This window comes from Ailuropoda melanoleuca, chromosome 12 (genome assembly GCF_002007445.2).
Source record: "Ailuropoda melanoleuca isolate Jingjing chromosome 12, ASM200744v2, whole genome shotgun sequence".
Lineage (NCBI taxonomy): Eukaryota > Metazoa > Chordata > Mammalia > Carnivora > Ursidae > Ailuropoda > Ailuropoda melanoleuca.
This window is the reverse complement of record NC_048229.1, coordinates 62,059,365-62,084,425: the sequence shown is the minus strand read 5'-3', so window position 1 is coordinate 62,084,425 and position 25,061 is coordinate 62,059,365. Positions and strand designations below refer to the sequence as shown.

The following is a 25,061-nucleotide window of genomic DNA, read 5'->3' as shown; positions in this document are numbered from 1 at the left end:
GGATGGAAGGGGAAACACTGGGACAGACCAGAAGCATCCCCTGGAATGTGAAGTAGAGAAGGATAAGCGTCTCCAGAGATTTGGAGCATCTGTCCATGCAGTTTTCTGATGGCCCAGCGGTGACACTGCTCCCCGCAGCTCCCACACAGCCCGGCCACATTCACTTGCCTTCCCTTCTGCTGCGCTGCTTGGCTTCAAGGTGAAGGCCAAGCTCCCGGGTATGGGATCTGACAAGGCAAAGTCGCTCTGCGGGAACCTGTCATCTGGGGGCCATGGGTCACAGGGAGGTCATGGCTCTTTCTCCTGTTTCCTCCGGGGGCCAAGGGCAGCTCCTCTGCCTTCCATTGCCTGTCCCTGGTTGGTTCGGGCGGGGAGTTCTCCTCACACCATGGCTCTGACACCTGACACAATTTGCAACATATGGAAATCAGCCTCCATCCGCCTGTGCAGTGGTTTTCAGTTTTCAGGCTCCAGCCAGAAGGTGTTGGGTTGCAGACTGGTCTCTCTCCTGCCCCAGGGAGCAGATGGTGTTCACAAAACAGATTTTTGAATCACTTGTCAAATTAGGAAAGGGAGGATAGCAAGGAGCCACACTGGGGCCTGTGGTCTCAGAATTCAGGGATTCAGGACGTACATTAGCCTCCAGGGTGAGAGAGTGGGGCACCCCCTCCACCCTCTTAGTACTGCGCTTAGTTCACCACGCTAATTAGGCCATGTCCCTGTGGACTGTCATATTCCTTTTGTTTTTTCGTTCCACCTTGGCTATAGTTTAGCCGCGTGATCTTGGACAAGTGACCTAACTGCCCTGAACCACAGTGTCATCATCTTTGACAAGGAGAAATGATGCTCTTCTGAGTTACTACGAAGGTTAAACTAACACAGATGGGATTCCCAGCAGCCTGCCGAAGGCCCAGAACATTCAAGTTGCTCCTGATGTTCCTTGTCGTTCTGTAGTATTGTTGTTACCAGTGCAGAAAGCCTGCCTTTTGGGGCACAATGTGGGTATTCGATGACTGTTTGCTTATTCTTCGTATAAATGCTAAAATCTTAAAATGGGAAGCTGGAAGGAGTAGAAATTTTAAGCTAAAATCTCTTTGCTCTTTTTCAATTTGAGAAACATTTTCTAAGATTTGGCATAAGTAAAGTTCTTTCTCACCTCTCTTCTCATTGAGGTAATACCACATCTGATTGCTAAGAGGGTTCTTCCTGAAGGCTGCATGCCCTTTCTTGGTCTGTGCCCTCATGGGGGTTCCTTGCAAACTCACCCACTGGCTCCTCAGGCCCCGGTTCTTTGGACAAGCTAGATGTGGAAAGCCTAATAACCAGTCAAGGCCGTGTTCTCGCCTCTGACAGATGAGGTCAGGCCACACTTGGCATATTTAAAATGTGTTTTTTTCCTAACTTGCTACCTCCTAACAAAGAAAGAGCCAAATCACACCCTCATTAGCTTCAAAGAGAAATACTGATGTTTGTTTTTTTTCTTTTTCTTACATTGGCAAGAGATTTAGTTTTGCTTAAAGGAAACACAGATGACGCTAATGAGACCGCAGTGTCTTAATTTGCATATTAGATGAGATAAATATTGAGCTAATTAACACCTAGGATAAATTTTCATTGCCTGGGACAATGGTTCTATGGTGATAGTTGTTCTCTGCTGCTTACCCAGGAGCAAAGCAATTTGAAGGGAGACTCACTTCCCCACAAATATGTCAGGCCCACCAAAAATCCTCCCAGGAAATGCTCTCCAGGATTCTTATTTTAATTCGTAGTGCATCGTGGATCCTTTTTCAGGTTAACCCTGATCCTATTGGCAAGTGACACCAACGGAAGGTCTGGTGACAGACCTGAGAAGAACATTGTGGGGCTGGGAGGGGCTGGGCCTGTCCCACCCAGGGTTCTGGAAAAGAGTTCAGAAAGAACAATTGAGGTTGGACAGTCATTTATTCTAGCAGCAGAACTGGCTGCATAATTTGCGGGGCCCGGTGCAAAATGAAAACTCAAGATCCCTTGTTTGGAAGCGAGTCTGTTCAAGATGGCGACAGTAGGACATGAAACCAAGTCTGGCCCCTCAAAGCAGGGGGGACCTGTTCTGCGGTACAACCTATGTGTTCACAAAGCCTGCCGCCGGGTCTGTTGAAAGTGAGCTTTGTAGAGAAGAAGGAGGGGACATTTTTTTTTTTTAAATGAAACATTTCACACTCAGCTCCTTTCCGTGAATTAAGTGAATATAAATTAAATGAGAAAAAAAGAAAAAAGAATGCTCAGCACTAGGCCTGCCCTGGCTCTGCTCTCCTCTTTGCTCGCGTGTGTGGTTTCGCTGACTAGGGTCCTTGATCCTCTCTCTGGCTCCCACACTCTAAATTTGACTCCCCACCTTCTGACAATGCTTGCTCAACTTTCAACTTCCAAGTGTTAAGCTTTGCTCTGCCTTTTGTATTTTAATTGCTTTCTCTTGCTTTTAATGAGCAATCAGGGCTATTTCTTCATTGAGGACTTGCAAATTTCAAGCCCAGCGTTGTGCATATGAAAGGAACAGGTGAAATCTGCATTCTGGGGCATCATTAGCTGTGGGGAGGCCTGGAGTAGCCATCTATCTAACTGAAAATGTCCACTTAACTTGCAGCCTTAATTCAAAGGAAATGTCAAGCACTCAACTATCTGCTTTGTGGCAGTTGTAGAGAAGATGGGAAGGAGGGACGGAGCAGCCATCTGAGACTGCCGCCAGGGCTGGAAATGAGCTTGGGTAGGTGCATGGCTCCTGGGAGCCCCTTGGTGGGAGCCCGCGATGAATGCCTGGTATCGCCCATCGGAATGCACTCCTGGCAGCGAGTGGGAGGGAAATAAAGCCGAAATATTACAGGCTAAATGAAGAGAAGCCATAAACTCGTCAGCATGGAGTGAAGAGCTGGGTCTGTGCAGGGCGCACTGCATCTTCAAATCGTCTGGAAGGAGTGGTCGCTTTTGCCCCAAATCTTGCCTTTGCTGATTCATGATGTTGCCAGCGGGGTATTTGTTTCTTCGAATTTCTGTATTTTTTCAGCAGCCACCTTGGCGCCCTGCACTCAGCTAGCTGCCAATACTTGCCTGTTGATTGACTGACAGAGAGGTAGGAAGCCATCAAATGAGTTTCCTCCCTGAAGGAGTAGAAACCACCTGCCTTCAATTAGCGCCTTTCCTCCAGGCTGCAACTCTTCAGTATGACAAAACCATCAGGTTACGAAGGGATGTGGGGAATTGTCCTAGCAGTACCACAGATGTCACACATGTCCCAAGCTCTCAGAGACAGCTGAGCTCAATGATAGGAAATGTGGCTTCGGGTCGGTGTCATTTTTACGGGGCTCCCCCATGCCCTGAAGGGCAAACTTTCCAGCTTAGAGCTACAACAGCCATTGCCCCAGATGGGAATGGGGCCTTCAAACTTGCCAGTTTGACTAGTTAGGTCAAATTAAGCGAGCATTTTGTAGGAGTTCAGTTTTGTTTATTTTGTTTGTTTGTTTTCAGAAGGGGGGAGGGGGAGAGGAAGAGAGAGAATCTTCCACAGGCTTCAGGCACAGCGCAGAGCTCAACGTGCGGCTCGATCTTACAACCCTGAGATCATGACCTGAACCTAAATCAAGAGTCGGATGCCTAACCAACTGAGCCACCCAGTCACCCCTAACTTTTGTATTTGAAACTAAACCATTCAAATGAAATTTATAAAGGCCAGCTACCTGCTCCCAGCACACTAAAGTTATTGAAAAATGATTTGTTTCTTTCAAAAGGGAGGACTGGACATTTGGAAGATCCACGTATCCCATTAAGGCAGCCGTAGATGTGGGTGAGTGAACATGTCACGTGTCTGTCCTTGTGTGAGTGCATGGGTGCTTCTGCGGGCTTGGCGGTTCGTAGCTCGGTACGGACGTTATCTGGCTGAGCGGTCCATCCTTCAGAAGTGCTCTCTCGGCCGGAACTGTGCCCCACTGTCCTTGTCTGCCAGGGCTGTGCGCCGTCAGGGAATACCGCACACCGGGGGGGGGGGCCTTCAACAACAGAAATTCATTTTTTCCCAGGTCTGGAGGCTGGACATGTGGGATCAGAGTGTCAGCAGGGTTGATTTCTGCAACTTCTCCCTTTGGTTTGCAGATGGCTGCCTTCATGTTGTGTCCTTACATGGTCTTTGTGTGTGTGTGTGTGTGTGTGTGTGTGTGTGTGTGTGTATGCACGCGTGCATGTGTGCATCCCTGGTGTCTGCTGTGTCCTAATCTCTTCTTGTGAGAGCACCAGTCGTACTGGATGCAGGTCCACCCAAGTGGCCTTATTTTGACTTAATGGCCTCTTTGAAGGCCCTATCTAGAGATTAGGACTTCCACATCTAAGTTTCGGGGACACAGTTTAGCTCAGAACAATTGTCAGGTCCCCTCCCCCCACATTACCAAGTGCCAATTGTTTGAGGTTGGAGATTAATTGAAAGCATTTGAAGAGCCTGGGGCGAAGATGCTGTTGGGGAGAAGGATGGAGAGGGGCTTCTTCCTTTAGTGCAGGCCTCAGTCTTCCTCCCAAGTCCCTCCAGCCCCCCACCCCTCCTCCTGTAAGTGTGGCGCCCACAGAGCCTGGCATTAGAGGGTGCTGGGCTTTTCCTGTCCCTCTCCTGCCAGTACACATGCTCACAGCCCACAGAGGGCCTGTCTGTGTTGCTGAATTTTACTCTTTGGTTGATAGAGTTATCGAGGTTTTATTAGTGGTGATAGATATTTGGGGATGGGGTGAAAAAATACGGAGACTCTGGGGGATGGTTAGAGCTCAGCACTTTGTTTTGCAATTTGGGTCCTTGATCCGTCACCCTTTCTGTCTGTCTCCTGTCCCCTCTCTTAAAGGTGGAGCTGCTGGAACCTAAAAGGCCTCTGACAAGTAGAGGAAGGCAGAAAGGCAGCAGGGCTTCGGCCGGGACCCAGGTAACTTGCTTTGTTCAGTTTGGCCGGCGCTGGCCTTGGCTGTTGCCAGGAAGCCTGCATGCCCTGCAGGCTGTGGACCCCTGCCAGGGCCTGTCATGGTTTCTCCCTGCTGGGGAGGCCTGGGGACTGCCAACTCCCAGGTAGCGTGCTCCTCCAGCAACCTGGGGCCAGTCTGTCTGGCATCTGCATTCTGTCCAATATTAAGCAATGCCCTGCTTCTGAAGGCCACTCAGCATGCTGCTCCTTGCCCTTCGAGGCCCAAAATAGCTATTCTCAGTGGTCATTTCCCCCTTGGTTCTGTTCTTCCACAGAAGTGATAGCTCACGTTTGACGTCATGCCTAAGACAAAAACTCCAGGCCAAGAAAAGTAGGAAATGTAGCCCTCCTGCCAGTGTATCGCCCCTCTCCCCTTGCTTCAATATTGCTCTCCCCTTAAGATCCACATCCCCCTCTTCCAGGAGGCCCTCCCTGACTATTCTAGGCACACCACTGTCTGAGGACTACAGAGCTCCTCACAGCCATCTGGAACAGACCTGCCTATGCTGTGTAGGCACTCTTTGGGACAGAGCCTCTGACTTTGAACTTGGCCTTCAGAACCTAGTGTGGAGCTGGGCACACACAGTCATTCAGTGAGCATGTGTTAAATGAGCAGAGTGATGTTAACATCCAGTAACAAAGCTCCTCCCTCTGTCATACCTGCTCAGGTGTGACCACCTTGGGGAAGGCCTCCTCTAACTTGGGAGTTCGCTCCTTCCTCTGTCAAGTCTTGCACATTTGTCTAACTTTATATGCATATCATGTAATTATATTGAGCTGTTTCCATCACATTCTCCCACCAGCCTAGCAGAATATGATCCATTCTGCTAGATATTTCCCCAAACCTTGAGCTAAATACGGCCCCATAAAGGCACCAGGACATGATGTGATAGTTGAACTGAGTTACACTTAACGAGGCAGAGAAATGATCATGTTGCTTAGAGTGTGCTGGGTCTGGCTCTGGCTAATTCAGAAGCAATTACTTACTTTATTCTCTCATTATTTATAGAGCAAGTGTTACATGTCAAGGCCTGGTCCTGGGCATTACAAATGAAATAATTGTATTTTGTTGAGTTGAGTTACTTTCACGGACTAGCCACCTTTAAAGAGGTGACCTCTCTACACCTCACTTGAACAGGATCAGGAATCATGTCTGTTTTGTTCACTGCTCAGTCCCTAGTGCCTAGATCCATGATTGACAAATATGGCACTCCACGGTGTTTGTAGAAAACAAATGAGATAGATAGTATTGTACCATTTTATGGAGAAGTTAAATGTATTTGCCCATTATTAAGCAATGTCAGAATCCATTCAGCTGTTACCTGGCTGAGCCATTCACGTCTGCTCTGTTAGACTCCAGGGGATGTGGTGTCTCCATGTCCTCATCCTCTCCCAGTCTTGCACGATGACTGTGTCTTCACTGTCCTCAAGTAAGGGCATAGATGTTTTCATATGAAATGGGCCATGGGTGTGAACCAGAAGGAGTTCTAGGAGGCCTGGAAGAGTGTGGGTTATTATTATAATTGCTGTTGTGTTTATCTGTAAATTTTCAGAGGAGGACTCAAAGAGAAGTTGGGAAGTACTGGGCCTGGTGGAATTAGAGATCTGTAACCTTCATGCGGTGGTCAGCAAAGGTACTTGAGTAGTGGGGGAGGCAAAGTTTGGCTTGACCACCACTTGTTTGCCTAAGGAAATTAATGAAGCCAACTTGGTTGGGTCTGGATCCTGCAATAGACCGAACATGTCTTGTACCCTCAGATAGCTCATGATCTACTCAGGGAAACAGCGTTGGCTTCACAACTTGGCCTTGCGATGGGCGGATGGTCCCTATACAGCCCTGTTCTCTGGGGGTCATTTAGCAGCTCTGTGGAGTTGTCTATTTTCTGGATCTTTCTCTGGGAGAGAGTCCCAAGTTCGAGGGTGTTTATTGGCCAGGGTCTGATGAATGGAACTTTTGTTTTTCACCAAAATAATCAAATCTAAATGAGTGGGAACTCAGCTCCTGCTGTCAACCCCGTGCTAAGGAGAAATTAAAGCTCTTGATCTGCAATTGATCAACTATTAAAGTCACAGCATGGGGTGTTTTTGTGCTTTGTCTGTTTTTTGTTTTGTTTACTATTTGCTTTATTGGTTGGAGTGGCACTCCTTCATTTAAGGCACATGGGAAGTGCTTCTTGATGATTTATGCTATGGAAGGCCCAATTTGTGGGATAGATAACAGGTGCTCTTTTGGGAGCATTAAAATGACATTATTGTGGAATATTTATGCTAATGAACAGCTCAAGTGATCACTCCTGTGCTGATGGCTCAGGAGTAGCTGTCACTGCTTGAGGAGCGGGTTATGATGTCAGCCTCCTCAATGTCAGTGTTCCCTGACCTTTTATGAAAAGGCAAGAGAGACGACAGACAGACTGTCACTTGTTTATCCCCAATTATGGATCTGCTGTTTTAGATGTTTAACCACATTTATTTAATCCCACTGCAACCTCTGCAAGGAGCCATGGTTATCTCCAGTCTACAAACGAGGAAATGGAAGCTCAGAGAGCTCAAGTGATTTGCCTGAGGTCACACAGCTTGTCTGGTTTGATTTGTCTGGTTGGAAAATTGGTGTCTCTTTTCTCTATAATACATTTCCCCCCCAGGCCTTAGAATTCCACTCACTGATTTTCAAGATGGCTCTGACTTTTGTGCGTTTTTTTTTGACAGTTGGGGAAGATACAGGATGGAGAAAGATTTGCGTCTGATCTCACATCCGTGGTGAGGTGGGCTCCATGAGCCTCTCCTCCTCCTCTCTAGGTCTGCCTGATAGAGACTCCTCAGGATCCCTGGTAGCAGGGCCTGGTGGATAGTATGGGAGCAGTTATTATGTACTGACCATTTTCATACGTACCTGATACGGGCTCACTTTTTAACTGACAGAACAACCCTATGTGATATATACTATTACTTCCGTTCTACAGAGGATGAAACAGAGACATAAGGTGATAAATGAGTTACCCACTATCATTTGACAAGCAGGAGACAGGACAGGGATTTTAAGCAATTGGCATCTAACTCCAAAATCCATGGGTCACCCTGTCTCCCAGTTGGGGGTGAATGGGAAAGTAAAGAAACATTCTGAGGGTATGGGAATAAGTGAAGGTGATATTAAGTGAGCAGCTGTATTTGGGAGGGAGTGACACATGGAGGGGGCCATCTTGCGGGAGGGGAGTGGACACAGAAGGTGGCCTTCAGGGAGGGCAGAGCTGGCTGTGGTGGAGCCAATCTGTGCTAAAGCAAACCCTTGGAGTGGCTCAGTGTGGGGGGCAGGCCAACTCGAGACTTGGAGAGGAAAGTAATGAGGCCCTCTCACCCTCTGTATGTGGCATTAGAAAAGATGGAACTAATGGTAATGTGATATAAAAGAAAGATGAAACAAACATCATATTTGCCCTTAATATTCTCTTTATTTCACATTCCCCACCTCCCTTCCAATATCTTGAGACAGGTGGTAGGTGGTGGTGGTGGTATTTATTTTTGTTCTGTTTTGTTTTATGATGACCTGCAATGAAGTCTTTTTCTGGTTAGAAAAAGACACATCCATTCCACTTTGAAAAGTGGGAGTGAGGAAGCAGGACAGTCTACTTTGTGTTCCATTTTCATCGATACTTGGGACAAAGTGATTACAGTCTGGACTGTAGTCAGCAGTGGGACAGGGAAGTTTAATAGTGTGCACAGGCTGGGTCATAGCTCTGTTGGGGGAAGCTTAATAGTGTTATGCAGAATGTGCCCTGGCTCTGCACTCTGGGCTTTTCATAGCAGCCAGAAAGTGATTCTTGCTAGTAAAAGAGGTTTAAAAATTCATGGTGGGGGGGTGAGGGATATGCGTCTGACTCTTGGTTTCCCCTTGGGTTGTGATCTCAGGGTCCTGAGATCGAGCCCCTCATCGGCTCCGCCCTCACTGCAGAATCCGCTTGAGTTTCTCTCTCCCCTTCCCTCTGCTTCTCCTATTCATGCTCTCTCTGTCTCTCTAAAATTAATAAATCTTAAAAAAAAAAAAAAAAGACAATTCACAGAGCTGAAGTGAAAGTAGAAGTTTGCCCCAGGGCTCACGTTGGAGCTCCGGTTGCTGCACAATGCTGCTAATCCTGAGATTAGCCTACAAACACTAGGACCTCACGGGTTGGCCTGAGAACAAGCCAGCAACCAGCGAGCAAACTTCAAAGGTTAGGAATATGATTCCTGAAGCCAGAAGTGGACAGTCCAGGGCATACAGAACACAGAGAAGAAGAGTCATTCATTCAAAACCTATTTATTGAGGGCCTCCTAGAGAGGGGGCAGATGAACCCTGCCCTTAGAGCCCACATTCTAGGAGCTGGTGATCTGGACCAGAAATGAACTGCAATGAATGTGCAACGTCCCCTACATTGTTTGCACATTATCAGAAACCTTTTAGAGCAGCATGTTCCAAATGGGGGTCTTGTTAGAATGCACATTCTGATTCAGAACGTCTGGGTTGGGGCCCAGGAACCTGCATTTCTACCAAGTCCTGGGTGCTGCGGCTGCTGCTGTTTTCCCATCTCAATGTTAATAGTGAAGCTTGGGCTCAAAGCCCACTGTATTTTCTACGTGGTCTATTTATTTCAGTGTGTGGACTCACATGAATCAAGTTCTCCTTCCAGAGCATGAACTTCAGCATAGTCAATAAATCCATTTATCATCTCGAGGAAAAGGCTGGAGATAAAGATCCCCTCTTAGTGCAGATAGAGACCTCGAGGAGGTACAGTCATCTGAGTCTTGGGGTCAAGACTCCTTTGCCTGGAGTGGAAGAGATTGTAAGAATTGGCCTTATTACAGTTTGATATCCCACTTTTGCTAGATTTCGAGGGCTACCCCTAATTGTGTGGTACTTGAACATGGTCCAAATTTATGACACTTTTATCACTTTATGCTTTTAGGGGAAGTTGTTAATCCACAATTCATTTTTTGTATCAATTAAAAAGACCCCCCCCCCGCTCAGTCGTGTCTGTTATTACAGACATACACATACATGCCTCAGCATTTCTGGTTAAAGTTTTCAGACTGGTTCACATCTCAGCAACACACGGGCCACATTTTGTTCCCACCCCCGCCCCCCAAACTCCGATTTAGATGCTCGGGATGTAAACAATTTCCAGACATGCCGCGTAGGGAGGCTCGGCGTCACACGCATGCGCCGTTGTTACTTCATGGTACCCAACACGCAGAAGCTTCGAGGTGTGGGCGTCAGAGCCGGAGCCGAATCACAAATGGCCTCTGGAAGTCGGAAATTCTTTGAAGATGGGAGGCCACCTTGTCGGCACCCTTGGTAAATATTATTGAGAGAAGGAGTTAAAACCTCTGAATTCGTGCGCAGAGAGAAACAATGGAGTGCAGCCGGCTATCAGGAAAAGGATATCGTGTTTGGAAATTCGAGCTTGATGCAGGACGAGGAGCAGAAAGTGCAGGCCTTTTTCATTTGGCCAGAGATCAGCAGCTTCTGCTCGCAAAAGAGTTCCTGGAGCGATAAAATTTCATCGGGGAGAAAGGGAACCCACGCACAGCCGGCAGAGGCAGACGAGTTCCTGAGACAAAAAAAAAAAAAAAAAAAATGGCAGTCTAGGGTAAATGCTATTTACTCTAAAATATGAACTACAAAGAGAGTAATTGTTTAATCATCTGGGGCCTTTAAACAATTTACTTTTTGCTGTTCTCTTCATTCTAGCACCATTACCTCTGTGCTGCCCACCTGTTCCCCTGCCAAGTGGGTATGTAACCAAGTTAATGATGCCATTATCCAAAGCTCACTATGAAAAGAGGGGAAATTCAACCTGGGACAAGGAGCAAAAAAAGAAAAAAAAAAAGTCCTGGTTTGTGAACTTTTTGTGCTCAAAATTTTGGAGAAAATGGAGTCGGTTGTAACACATGGCCACAGAGCACAAAGCAAGGTTTCCTGCCTCTCGCCGATGGCTGTAGTAACAGTGGTGCGTGCTTGCTGGAAACCACTGGACTCTTAATTAGAAGGCCATAGATAGTTAGATTTCTGCATAATTAAGGATTAATAATTGCCACGCATTGTGCCACCAGAACAAAGTAGTATTTAACTTACTGTAACCGTGTTTCTTTTAAAACTCACCCAACACTTCCCGTTTCAGCCTTTTGCTTTTTGTGGTTGCTGGAAACCGTAAATGCAAAACCATTTTTTTTTCTTTTTTTTTCTTTCTCTCTCTATCTTGAAGAGCAAATCTTATAAAATCGTTAGATGTTTCAGGATGCCTGCATGATATATTTCAGTGGTTTGTGGTTAAGGGAAGATTCCACCCTCCCCCCACCCCAATGGAATAAATAGCAGCCACTTTCATTAAGCTGCTAAAATTAAGGAAGAGGTAATGGTTTCTGAGAGAGGCATCCAGTCGGTTATCAAGCCGGAGGACACCTTCCTCTGGACAATGCAGCGGCCGTGATTGGGGGCCCTTTGCTGTGGTTTCTGCCCAGCACAATGGAGCTTGTGCTCATTCATTTGTTCAGGCATTTGACCTGCACCAGGAGGCCAGGTAAGAACAAAAAGTGGCAAGCACGGAAGGGACACAGCTGCTTGCCTGCTTGGCGTTTACCTTCTCACGTGTGAGAAATACTGACTAGAGAATCAAATGGAGAAATGTGAGATGACAACATGATAAGTGTTTTGTGGAAGGGTGACACGGGACTATGAGAGCTAATGGCGAGAACTGATTGGATCAGGGAGGCCCTGGGAAGCTTCCAGAAGAAATGATACTAGAACTTCATCTGCTGAGGGTTGATTCCTAGTCCTTCAGTACTTAAGGGTTTATCTTTTCTGAGTCCTCCTCTACTTTGATCCTCACAATAGATAAGCCAGGCAGAGTTCCTGTCCTCATGTCACAGAGGGGGACAATGAGGCATAGAGGGGCCCAGAGCAGATCGTCCCCTCCCTAGAGCCCAGTGTGCCCCGGGGTTTGCACCGTCCCTGGTATCAGTCAGCCTTGTGAAGATAGTGCCTGTTTTTGTCTGCCAATTTCTGGGTTATGTTTTACGTATTAAGTCTGATCAGACTTAGCTGTGACTGGTCTCTCAGAAGTGGTAAAACTCTGAGTCACTGAAATAAAATATTTTGCAGCTGCTCCCGTCAGCTGGCCTCTTCCAGTGTGGCCATTCCTGTGTCTGTGGCTTAGTGTCTGCCACAGCCTTCTGCTTTCTCCTTCTAAGTCATTAGCTCCCTTCTGCTTGAGGCCTCCTAGGATGGCTCCCTATCTTTGCATATCTTAGCAAGATCTTCAGAGCAAGCCGCTCACAGTCTTGCAGTGCCTTCTGCTTGGCCCCATGTCTTCTGGAGCAAGACTTAGCAGAGATGAGATGGAGGACCGTGCTAGGGCACAGGTTTGCCTCTCCTCAGGCCCTTGGTGGAGGCGGCGTGGGGGGCGGCACTGGGACATTCTGAAACCCAACGCTGTAATAGAACCGACAGATGAGGTCTGCTTTAAAGCACGTCTGGTTAGTTGGCTCATTCCGGGCTAGAGTATCATTGTCCCCTGGCCATCGAGACTGGGACTATGAACTAAGGGACCTGTGTGCCATCCTGGGTGGCCTCCAAGCAAATGAGACAGGTGTACCCTCGGTCCGGCTGTCAGTACTGTTCTCCCCCCTTGATGTTTCTGCATGAGCTTCATATAAAGTGGGCTGTGAATGAGGTGCAGGAGGCCCTGGGGGGCCCACATGTGGCTGGATCTATGGCCCTGACTCCCCCGGACTTGCCTCAGTGACTGGAGGTGGACAGTGTCTTGCCTGCTTTCTGAGTCTCCAGCCCCCCCCTTTGACACTGTCCTTCTAGAAACATTGTGGGTCCTGGAAATGATGTCCAGGAGTCTGAAGGGCTGTGAGGTCCTTTGTTTTTGCAGGTGTGATTATTGTAGATCCCGCCGGCCCTCAGAACACCCCATCTCAAACAGCTACAGATGGAGCGCAGACCTGGGAGTGGTACTTTTCCACCGTTGGCAGGCTCGTTCTTGGGAAGGGTGATCGGATTAGAAGAGTTAGGGAATCCATGCCTCCAGACCTTTGCTGAGGGAAGGAGAACCCCTTTGGCTTTGTGTGGGGAAAGCAATGAAATGGAAAGATATCTTAGGAAGAAAATGTGCTCCTTCAAATATACCCCTTGAAGCCTGTTGCCTCTCTACCCTACTTGGCAATATGCTTGACTCTCAAGGATTAGAAAACAAAAACCATTCCATTCCAGAGAGTTCGATTTAGCAGTCAACTTCTCAGGCCTTTACTAAACTCTGCAGGTGAGGGGAAAAAAGGCATTTTATTGCCGACATTCAGCATATCACGTATTGCGTCTTAGATGCTCAGGGAGAGCCTGAGCCTTAGATCTGGTTGTGCCCATTCTGCAAATGAGCAAAACCAGCCAATTAGGAAGAAGCCCTATAATGAGGGCTCTGGATTTGCCTGTCTGGGAAGCCCTCTCCTTTTTCATGAATCAAGTTCTGTCCTTAGGAGGCAATGCTTTGTGCTACGGCCTAAGGAGGGCAGAGGAATTGGCAGTGTGAGTGGGAAAGCATTGGCCTCAGGCAGGCTGAAGTGCGTGCTACTGTGGGCTGTCCGTGTGGAACAAACAGGACTGACGGCCAGGAGACCACGCAGGGTCTTCTTGGTGGGCAGATTGGAATTCAGAAGTGAAAGGGATCTTAACAGCAAGTGGAAGACAGGTGCTGTGGACTGAATGCTTGCATTTCCCCCACCCCGCCCATTTCATGTGTTGAACCCTAATCTCCAGTAGGATGGTATTAGGATGGAAGGCCTTTGGGAGGTGAAGAGGTCATGAAGGTAGAGCCCTTGGAATGGGCTCAGTGCCCTCATGAAAAGGACCCCAGAGAGCTCCATCACCTCTTCCACCATGGGAGGACACCCCGAAAAGGCAGCCATCGAAGCACCACAGAGTAGGCTCTCACCAGACATGAATCTGCTGACGCCTTGATGTTGGACTTCCCAGCTTCCAGAACTATGAAAATAAGTGTTTGTGCTTAAGCCACCCGGTCTATGGTACTCTGTCAGAGCAGTTCAGATAGACTAAGACAACTGGGATTCCTTGAGGAGCTCTCTGGGAAGATTCAGACCAGGCTGATAGACCCCTCGCAGGTGTCCGCAGGTGGCTGCAGTCATGGGAAAGGGGGGATTTGAAGACTTCTTGTAGGGCTGCAGTCTCTCTGACTTGGTGTTTTTGGCTGTCTTGCTGACATTTGGGGCCGAGTAATCCTTTGTTGTGGGGGCTATCTTGTGCTTCATAGGACGTTGAACAGTGTCCCTCGCTGCTACCCCTTTCGTGACAAGCAGAAATGTCTTCAGACATTTGCCAAATGTCCCTGAGGGGCAAAATCACCCTTGGTTGAAACACTGCTCTAACTCAATTTTCAAGGCAGTACCAGCAGAGGACGTCACTCTTCTGCTGATGTAGAAAAACTGAGCCTAATGGTTACAACACTTGTACCTGGGAGTGTGTGGTTTTGAAACCACATTTGTTCCGATCTTTTACAAGACTCTGCCTGACTGCTGAGGGGAAGAAGGGTCAGGACGGACTCTTGGACTTGGTTGCAATGAGCTTTGATCTGTGTTTTCATGCTTTGGTTCTTGCCCCTGGCCTGGTTGCGCTTATCAAAATAGGCGGAAGTGCCCTGTGCAGCATGAGAGCAAATTGTTGGATTTTAATCCCTTTAGATATGCCTTATTAATGCTCTGGTGCAACATGCTGCGGGCTGATTCATTCATTCCTAAACATTTAGTGAGGTCTGGCCACGTCCTCAGCGTGAGGCTGGGTGCTGGGGTGAGAAGGGTGAACAGATCCAGCCCGATCCTGCTATCACAGACTCTCATTACAGCTGGAGACAGACAACCAGACGATAACAATACACCACCAACAGCACACCCAGACAGCACGCTCAGATGGGAAATACTGGGGTGAGAGAGCCAACCAGATAACCTGAGGTCTGCAGGGTGGGCAGGCACCAGCCCTGACTAGAGTGGGGGTGGATTGTGCTGGAAGCAGAGGAACGGCCAATGCCAAGACCCTCAAAGGAGAAAGAGCGTGGTCTGCTTTAGAAATGGGCAGAGAGGTTTGTGGGGCTGCATTTGCAGTGAGACCCACCATCATCACAGTAGGGCTTGACTCCTGGAAGTTCCAGCGAATTGCCCCGTGGACAAGAGTTCCAGAACGATGAAGACTTTGGTGTGGAAAAGAAAGTGGACCTGGGCGTGTCTGGAGATCTTCATGAACTCCCCACCGGACGGAGTCTCAGGAGACACAGCAGCGCCTGTGTGCAGGACTTCCAGACTCAGCTGGAAGCTCAGCTGTCCATGAGCTGGAGCAGTGGGTCTTCAGTGGGAGCCAGGGATTTCCTGTTCGTGGGCTCCCTTGAGCTGAAAGCCATGCCTTTTCTCCCTGCAGCGTGGGCCTCAAGCCTCCACTCCGCCCTGGCCTGTGGAGGGGAGCCACCTGGGCCTATGGTGTTCCTTCATTCCATGTTCTGCTCTCTGCTTTCTGTCTGCCATTCACCTGCTCAGTGCTCTGAATATGTGTTGGCCTTAGAAGAACCCCTGTGCTATGCCCACCTGTACCGCTCTCCAGGAGCGAGGCCTTGGGCACTCCCACCTGCCTTTCTTTGCTTGGCTTCCCTGACGGCCCTGGGATGAATTCTCCTCCCACCCTTTTGCTGCAGAGTTTGCCTGGAGCCTGGGCCTCTGTCATGCTAGATACATTTAAAGTGTGTGTGGGAACCTGCCCTCTGAGCTTGCCTGGAGCTACGCCAGCCCTGGGGATCCAGGGAAAATGAAGCCACAATTCCTGCCTCCAGGAATTCATTCCCTCCTGGCTCGGGGGCTCGACCAAAGGGCCAGCATTTCCCGGACTAGGAGGCAGCCAGCAGCGTGGTGACAGAGGGCTGGGATTTGTGGTGCAGATCTGAGCTGGTACAATGCTGGTACCAGAAGGCAGGAGCTATGGATTCTCAGCAAGTTCCTCCACCTCCCAAGATGTGTGCTTGTCTGAATATGGCACCCACACGCCCGACACGGTTCCCAGCCCTCCTCCTCCATGTTTCCTCCGTGTTTTCCTCACCCAGTGGCTGCTTGTGTGCCACTCACCCTATGTCCCAGGTCCTTTGATGGCCTGCGCAAGGAGAGTCCTCCTTGGCGTCGCTTCTCTCAGCCTTGTGCCAGAGAAGAATAGAAGCTTGGGCGTGGCAGAGTGGATTCAAACCCGGGCTTCACAACTCACAGCTTAACGTGATTTCAGACAAGTGGCTCAGCCTTGCTGGGCCTCTTGTTTCCTCATACGTAAAGTAGAGATGATGGCTGCCTTCTAGGAGTAAGGGAAAAGCGACCAGAGAAGCCTTTGCCCAAGGCCTGGCACTCAGGAGGCATCTCCAAACATCAGTTTCTGCCCCCTTCCTTCCCTTTTTCCCTCTTCCCCCCTTCTTGTCCTTCCCTCCCTCCTCACCCCCACCCTCCTGAATGGATTCAGGACAAGATCACTTGAGGACATATATCCTTTGTCTCCCGTGAGAACCCTCCTCCCATGTAATTGTCAGCAACAAAGTTGGAAAATAAGGATGTCTGAAGCAGCTCTCAGCACCGCAACATCTGCACCAGACAAAACTCGAAAAGCCCTCAATCCCCAGTCATGAATGCACTATAAAAACAATGTGGCAGAAATGAAAATTGTTCCATCATAATATTTCACAGTTCTTTTTGACAAAAGCCAAGCTGCCCTCATGAATACACATTTCCCAGCATCTTATGCATTATGCATCAGCCTATAGCAGGGGACCTGGGAATTGCCAGTCCCTAGTAAAGGGCCTTTGGAAGTGCCTATTTTGTAAACAAATGGAGCCCAGGCCCAGCACTTGGGCTCTTTAGGTAATTTAGGACTGACTCCAGCTGCCCAAGTGGGGACCAGCTCTTCTCGGGGCCGTAAATGGCAGAAGCATCTCCAGTGTTCACTGGATGGAGTGGGGTGCTTCAGCGTTCGGTATTCTAATCTTTAATTTCATAGTATCCAAGATGGCCATTTGGAGGGACAGGGACAATTCCTGCTGGAGCCAGAGCCAAATGTTGCTGGAATGCCAAATGAGCCCACCAAGGCCTGCTTGCTGGCTGAGCAGTCAGGCAAATGAGTCAGGACTTTGGACTCCCCAGAGCCCCAAACAGGATTAAGCTCATGTCAGGGGAATGCTGCGGAGGGGTGGAGGGGACAAGGGCACCCAGGCACAGACAGGTTGGCCTGTCTCAGTGGTCTTACAGGGGTGGGGGTGGGGTGGTAATTTGTTGTCCCCGAGCAGGCACATTGGAAATGCGTGTGAAGTGTGCATTATTGTCAGTGAGAAGACCTTTGCACATTAACTAACCCCTGGGTTTCGAAGATGGGGAGACTGAGGCCAGACATTTTAAGTGACTTGTTCAAGGTCACACTGATGAGTGAGCAGCAGGTCTGGGACTGCTGGAAGCTGGTAGTCTTTTCCCCGGCACCTCCCACTGCCTCAATCATGAGTTGGCAGCAGCTGAAAGCACCAGGGGCGAAATGGTTACTGATTGCTACGATTTGAGCAAAGGGCAGACTGGGATCCAGTACAACAGGCCCAGGAAAGAGTGTAATTCAGGGCTGTTTTGTATAATTTGCAATCTGTCCTCTACGGTAGCCTTATTTTAAATGGTGACCGATATATGATAGATATCTACTCGTGTATGTTATATCTGTTGCAATAACAAGGTGATGATGGATTCATTGCTACATGTATTTGTTTCATAAAAAAATCATCATCTCCCATTAGGGTGTGTACTGCAAATGGATTTAAGCTGAGGAACAAATCTTGAAAGCCTTTGTTGGATATATCTTATCCTTTTCTTCATTGCATCTCAAATTCTTACCTGTAAAATGAGGGACTCAGGAGGGATGATCTCTGGGTCGTGTCCCAGCTGAAACATCCCACCTGTCTCGGGCAGGTACAGGAGGTGCCGCGATGAAGTCGGGGAGGAGAGGGGCCCACCTCATGCTGTAGGGCCATCTGCAGGGCAGGGCTCCCTGATGGGGGGCAGGCGGGAGGAATCAACCCGGGTTAGGGGAAGTCCCTCATTACTGCTCCCCATGCCTGGTGTTCTCCAGCTGTAGGACCCGCGCGCTGATTGGCGCAGTTTGACTCATGAAAGCAGCAGCAGCTGAAGGCTGATTAAGACAGGAGGGAGCTTATTACTCCTCACAGACACCTGGAAGATTCTTCACAGGCTGTGGCCACTCCCCCCTCCTCCGCTGACCCAGGGGACACGCTGCCGGGGTGTTGGGGTGGCTGGAAGGGGGATGTCAAGATCAAGTCACCTCTGACGCTGACAGCCCACCCATGACTCTCTGAGCCTAGAATAAGTGGGGCTCAGACTGCTGTTTGGTTTCATTAAAACACTCCCCATCCCTGGAGCTTCTGATTTAGTGGAGAAGTATGTGTTTGTGGTGGTGGCAGTTTTGCATTTCTAAATTGCCAGGTGATGCTGCCGGTCCAGGAACCACACTTTGAGAACCAGTGACGTGGGGAAAAAAAAAACATGATCTTCAGGTTCTTTATTTCCCTAGCCCAGCATCTTCAAACTCCTCAAAAATACTCCCAAATAGTTGTAAAAATAAACAATTTCAACTTGTACAACTGGCAGAGCAGTAAGTCGGAAGTGTTCCTGGGTACCATAAATAGTTATTTATTTGATTTCAAGCCAAGAAATAATTTCTCCTGAATTTTGAAAGTAAAATATTCAGTTTAGAAGCCTTTGAAATTCAGAAAAGTATAAAAATAAAAATACAATTAGATGGAAATGCATCACATAGAGATAACAGCTGTGAACATGCTAGCCTCCCTTCCTTTTTGCCCAGTGAAGGTGTGTACGTAGGTCTTCACACTGGTCTGATGCAGGTGTCCTAAATTGGGATCCTTGGGATGTTAAGTAGTGTTAAGAGCAACACAACAAAAACCGATAAAAATTCGTAATGACAGCAACAACACAAAAGATGTCTGGTGGAGGCTGATCCAAGGTCAGATCTTTGGAAAATGCTAATAGTGACCAAAATTAAAAACCTGAACAGTTTTCAACTCATGGACACTCAGTATACGAAGGGCACCTGGGGTAGAGCTGTCTCCCAAGTAGGCTTCCTTATGGAATCCCACCTCTTTCCCAGACGTCCCCCACCCACCAACCAAACTTTTTAAGGGATCAAAGTTCTTAGCCTTCCTAAAGGAAGTGCCTGGGGAATTGTGAGAAATTCACCCTGGCTATACAATACCTCGTTTAAATCTCATCTCACACTGTTCTCTATCATTGGTCACCTTGGGTTTCACAAAAAGAGCTGCCTTATTTTGTTGAAAATTAATAAACAAGAAATGGTCACTTCACTCCTTTAATCACTCTCTAGACCATCAAGAGTTAGGACTCATCCGGGCGCCTGGGTGGCACAGCGGTTAAGCGTCTGCCTTCGGCTCAGGGCGTGATCCCGGCGTTCTGGGATCGAGCCCCACATCAGGCTCCTTCTGCTATGAGCCTGCTTCTTCCTCTCCCACTCCCCCTGCTTGTGTTCCCTCTCTCGTTGGCTGTCTCTATCTCTGTCAAATTAAAAAAAAAAATCTTTAAAGAGTTAGGACTCACCGCTCATACTTTCTGTGACCTGAACTTAAGATAAGCTCTTTTCTTCTTCTTAAATGGATGCTAATTCCATCGTGAAGGTCCCTCCTCATAACCTCATCTAAACTAATTGCTTCCCAAAGGCTGCACCTAAAATACCATTACATTGAGGTTTATAGCTTCCATATATGAATCTGGAAGGACACAGACATTTAGCCCAGAACTGCATCTTGTGAGCAAGACAACTAACCTCACAGTTCACGTCTCTAAAAGAGGGATGGGGGTTCCTGTGTGTTCTACAATCTCTATTCTGGCCATTGTGACTTAGGTGTGGCCCACGAGACATGTATTGCTGCCTGCCTCCCTGCTCTGGCACATTCCATTCCCTCTACCTAGAGAGCCTCTACCTACTCTCTATTCTCCAGTCCCATTTTGAGTGGCCTTTCAAGACTCAATGTTGTTTCCTTCTGGCAACCTGTCTCCACCAGAGCTCTTTCTACGATGTGTTCATCCATCTCCCTCTCTCCCACCTGGCTGTGAGGTGCTCTCTGAGGACAGAGACCCCGTGTTCTATCTCGCTTTTATTCTTTAGTGCTTAGCAGTTTGCCTGGCATACTGTAGGTGCTCAGGAAGTGTTTGGATCAATGAACATAACAATGTACAGCACACAGAAGGAAAGAGATACAGTGGATGTATTCCGACAACCACTGGTGAAAAAGACAAAAACATACCAGCAGAGAACATAAGGAAGCAATTAAAGCAGCAATAGGATTGCCCACAAAAATTCCCACTGCAATGGCTTAATAGACCAAACCAAGAGAAAAGCCCCCTCCTGGATGACCAGCACCAAGACTGATGCTCAGGAACCAGCCAGGTTTTCTGCAAGGGGCTTGTGTGGGCTTGAACATTCCACACACACAGGCTGATCCCAGTGGGGCAGTTGTGTCTGAGAGAAGCACACTCTCTACGTACAAATCGTGAAGCTAAGAGTGAGCTCAAGCAACTAATGATGATCTTAATTAACCCACAAAACTTTATGCATGGCCAGTATTCAACCAACCTTTTGATCCTAGACAGAAATCTATTAAAGCCTGTTGAGAGAATAAAAAGACAAAATCTGATGAACGTTTTTTACCTTGGTGGTTATAAAAGCTGGCAGTTCGATGACTCTAAGAGTGATCTATTTGCCAATAGCGATATTACATTAAGTTGAGGAAACATCACTCGCTTAAATGCAGGCTGAATGAGCACCCTGAATAATGGCTTAAAATCACACATGGCCAGGGCCTGTTGAGGCTGGAAAGGATTGAATTAACATTTCTGCTTGAGGAGCAACCCATTTTCTCCCAAGGAGTGCTTTCTAAGCTTTTTTGAATCAGGAACTAGTTTGAGAATCTGGTAAAAATGACTGAGGCTCTTCTAGAATAATGCATATGGTACCTGCACAGACCATGTTATGTTTCTCAGGGGCTCATAGATTTCTGATTCATGAATTCTAGTCATGAATCCCTGGTCCTCGGAGGCCCTATGGTCTAGTGCGCAGTTTCCAACTGCAAATATGAGGCATCTTAGCAGAATCATCTTTAAAACTTTTCATAATACACATTTTCCCTGTGTGATATGAGAATGGATTTTTGCAACCTTCCAAGAAGAGAGAGCTGAAGGGGTGGGGGGATGAGACATGGACATTTTGAAAAATACCCCAGTGGTTCTTTTGTGCCCCATCCCTCACTCCATCATGAGCAGGAGTGAATAGGCCAAGAGGAAAGAGAGCAGTGGGTTTGGGTCAAGATTTGAGCTCAAATCATGGCTTCTTTCCTTACTAGCCTTGTGACCTTGTTTAAAGGACTGCTCCTCTCTCAAGCGCTATTTTCATATCTGAAAATGGTTGTTGGAAAGGCTGAGCTGAAGGGCATGGAGTTTATGACACAGCTTTAGTTTCCTTTTCTTTATTTATAGGAAAACTAAAGGTACAAACTAAGAGATTCATTACAGGAGCTGCTCAAGAAGGAAATCCCAGACACTAGGCTCACTGTGTTATGCTTAATGCCTGGTACAAAGCATAGTTGATCATGGGAATTCTCCCTGTTCCTGAGGGTCTGAGGTGTTGGGAAAGTGTTGCATTTCTCAAAATCTGCTGTAAGACAATATATCACTTACAAAGGCCTCAAGGAGATTTTTCACAGTGAAGGTTATAAGCGAGTGACTATTGCCAGTATAGATGGGAGTATTTCACCATATGGTGGCTTTCCCTGGTTTAGCTTCCAAGGGCATTTTGAGTCATCAAACATACAAATGTGGGTGATGCTGTGAAACACCCCCCTTTTTTTTAATTGAAGTGGGAGGATAATCTAGCTGGGCAGGTGCTACAGGACTCCAAGGTCTGGCGTAACAGGGGGCATCCTACTTGCAAGCAGATCTGAAGGTGAGTATCTTGGGCACTCAATGTCCGTGAGTCTCAATTTCTACTCTATGCTGTCGGAATAATTCTTATCTCACAGATATGAGGATTCATTACATACATTGTACAAAACACCTACCCACCAGATATTAGGTGTCCAGTGAATGGTAGTTATCTTGATGCCTGTGGTAGTGGTAATACTTGCAGTGGTCAAATAAGACTCAGAGGTTTCAGTTGGGTAAACCAGTTCATGGCACATGGCGAAGTCTCAAGACCTAAAATGGAACAGAGCTGGGGTGGGACATGGTAAAACTGGACAAGCAGGAAGGGCATCCAAGTAGGAGTGAAGCAAAGAGTCCAGGCTGGCCTTAGGCTTGCAACTTCCCTCTACCCCAGCCCCACTCAGCTGCACAAGATGGTGTGTCCTATCTATGTTGACCAGTTCATCTAGTTTATCTAGGACTTTCCCAAACAAACAGAAAATCCATTGCGCCTAGAATCCCCTCTGTTCCTGGGAAACTGAGATGGTTGGTTGCTCTACATCTACCTGAATTCTCCAGCCCAGGAACACTAGGCCACTCCTGTCCAGGTAGCTGTGGGATGATTCTCACTGCCCCCGCACCTCTCACCATGACGTCAGCCCTGCTCCCAGCCCTTTCCTTGCTCCCACCACAATCTCTGGGCGTGTCCGAAAGGGCTGCAGCGTTAGCTTCAGCTTCATACTTGGGTTCCTGCTGAGAACGTAAAAGACATGGTCTAGTTCACTATTTATCAACGGCATGGAGAAACATCCTGGTACACAGTGAGATGCGCAGTAGTTTGTATTGAATGGAGATCTTGCCCCCTGGAGTTCATTATGCTTGGTTAGGGCCCTGTGGTTCTGCTTAAATCTAACTAGCTTCCCTTCCACAAAAATCAAGTCACACCACCCAGGTCATACTCCAGTAGGAGTGGGCCATTCACAACTGCAAAATCCTCTTTCTAATTTTTTTTCTGCTTCTTTGAAACTCTTTCAGGATGCTCAGTCCATGTTGTTGGTGAATAGCACACATTAGAAATGTCATTTTACCCTTTGAATAATTAGAAATTCCCCCCCCCCGGAAGTTCAGCAAACTTTGAGTCAGGCCATTTCAAATCATGAGAGTAACAGTGGTCAGTGGACCAATACCATGTTTTAAGTATTCTGTACTATTGTCCCCATACAACTTTATTAATTGAGACATTCCAGTATGTTCCATTTGTAGGCACCCACACTCTATCTTCTACCCTGAACCTCATACTTGCAAGGGGCACACTCATTCTTTGTTGTCCTGTGGCAGCAAACCATGATTTATTCTCTGGAATATAGGGTCATTGCAGCCCTATTTGGTTTCATAACTACTGAAAGAGAACAAGATGACACCCCCTTTGCTTCTATGTCCCATTTTTAGAGAGATCTTTTACATGGATGGCTCATCCATTAAGGCACTCCAGTGTTGAGAGTTGCAGAAAAAAGAGGAAATAAGTTGGCCATGGTCGCTGTCCCTCTAGCCAGGAATGATGGGCAGACATGTATTCCATCAAGATCTACCAGAGGCTGTCATCATGGTGGCAAGGGACAGGGTTTTGACTCAGACACGCCTGAATTTAGCTCTCAGTCATATACAATTGATTAGATCTGTGATTTTATTATTGTTGTTTTATTATTGTCATCATCATCACAGCTGGTGTCTATTGCTAAGTTAGTTGAAACAACTCTTCACTGAACAGTGGAGGGTGTTTTGTATCCTTGCCCTCCACCCTAAAGGCCAGTTGTGTCTCCCAGTCGTAGTGGTGATCCAAGCACTCTGTTGATGGGTACTGTCCCCACTTGAATACTCTTTGAGGTAATTCATAGAGGAAAGATATGGAAGGTAGAAATGAGATAGAAACTTGAGAATTCTGTGCACTGGGAGTTCTGAGCCGGTTAAGAGGAGATCTTGCCCATCCACTTTCACGTGAAAATACACTCACACTGATGTTTCGAACAGCCTCACAGCTCATCGGTTCGTGTCTAAGCTCTTAAAGTCTCAATCTGCTTTACTCACTCTCCCTTGGGACCAAAGTTGCATTCTTCTTTTTGTAAACTTCCTCTTTTTGCTCAAAATTATCTTCTCTACCTGAAATGTCCTTTCAGCTCTTCCTAACTCAACTTCTTATTCAAGGTTTAATGCACAAGTCCACTCTCCAGGTATCCTTTCATTGTGGACTCATCACAGTTTTCTTTTCTGTGTATTTGTCATCTCTCTTTCTAGACTGTAAGGTATTTGTGGATCGAGACTGTAGTATCTGCTCGGGCCCCTTTTCAGCACTGAGCCTGGAGTGACGTTTGCTTCTGATCTTGAGGCACTTTTGCTGGTTTGCTAGATAGAAAGACCCGCTCCCTGGTGTGGGTGTGTATTGCCTTTCCACAGAGCTTTGTTGAAATTTCTGACATGTATCAGATCCTAGGAAAAGGTACTTGTTTTAACACAGCTGCTGGGCAGAGGTCATTGCTTTAGATGAGGTTTCTTTCCTTTCTTTTTTAATGAACTTAATCATTTTTAATATCTTTTCCAGAGCAGAATACATTAAATGACCCTGACTTGGCTGAAAGCCTTTTCTAGAGTGCTTGGGAGGATTAGAGGAAGTTCTTTTACGGCCTCTTAGCATGACTGGCTGCCTTTTCCTTTCTCTGGGTTATCAGAGAGTGAGATTTGATCCTAATTAACAAAGGGGGAGCCATGAGCCTTGCAGTTTCTGTGCACTGGGAGATAGGCAATGGCTAGACTCTTTGGAGGAGTGAGGTTGGTATTTTCAATGATTTTCGCTTGTGTCCGAACATGGGGGCTGATACAGATCTGGCTAAGGCAGCTTTGGGAAAGCAGAGCAGACCCCAGAGAAAGAGAGTAAGCGTGAGGGGCAGGAGAGAGAGCAGCTCTTTCCAGAAGAGAGTCAACTGTGGCAATGGAGACCATCTCCAGCACTGACAGAGTCAGGATTCACACTGGACGGTACAAATGAAAACCCAATGGTGA

The 25,061-nt window shown here is 47.4% G+C and overlaps 1 long non-coding RNA gene across 19 annotated transcripts in view; it reads left to right on the top strand.

The window, feature by feature from the left end:
- Window positions 1–25,061, top strand: part of LOC105237265 — a 493,381-nt gene that overhangs the window by 308,767 nt on the left and 159,553 nt on the right. For all 19 annotated transcript variants that reach the window (XR_004618904.1, XR_004618910.1, XR_004618911.1 and 16 more), the window contains 3 exons: window positions 2,624–2,743; window positions 3,762–3,817; window positions 4,854–4,931. This is a non-coding gene — a long non-coding RNA (uncharacterized LOC105237265). The remainder of the gene's footprint in view (window positions 1–2,623; window positions 2,744–3,761; window positions 3,818–4,853; window positions 4,932–25,061) is intronic.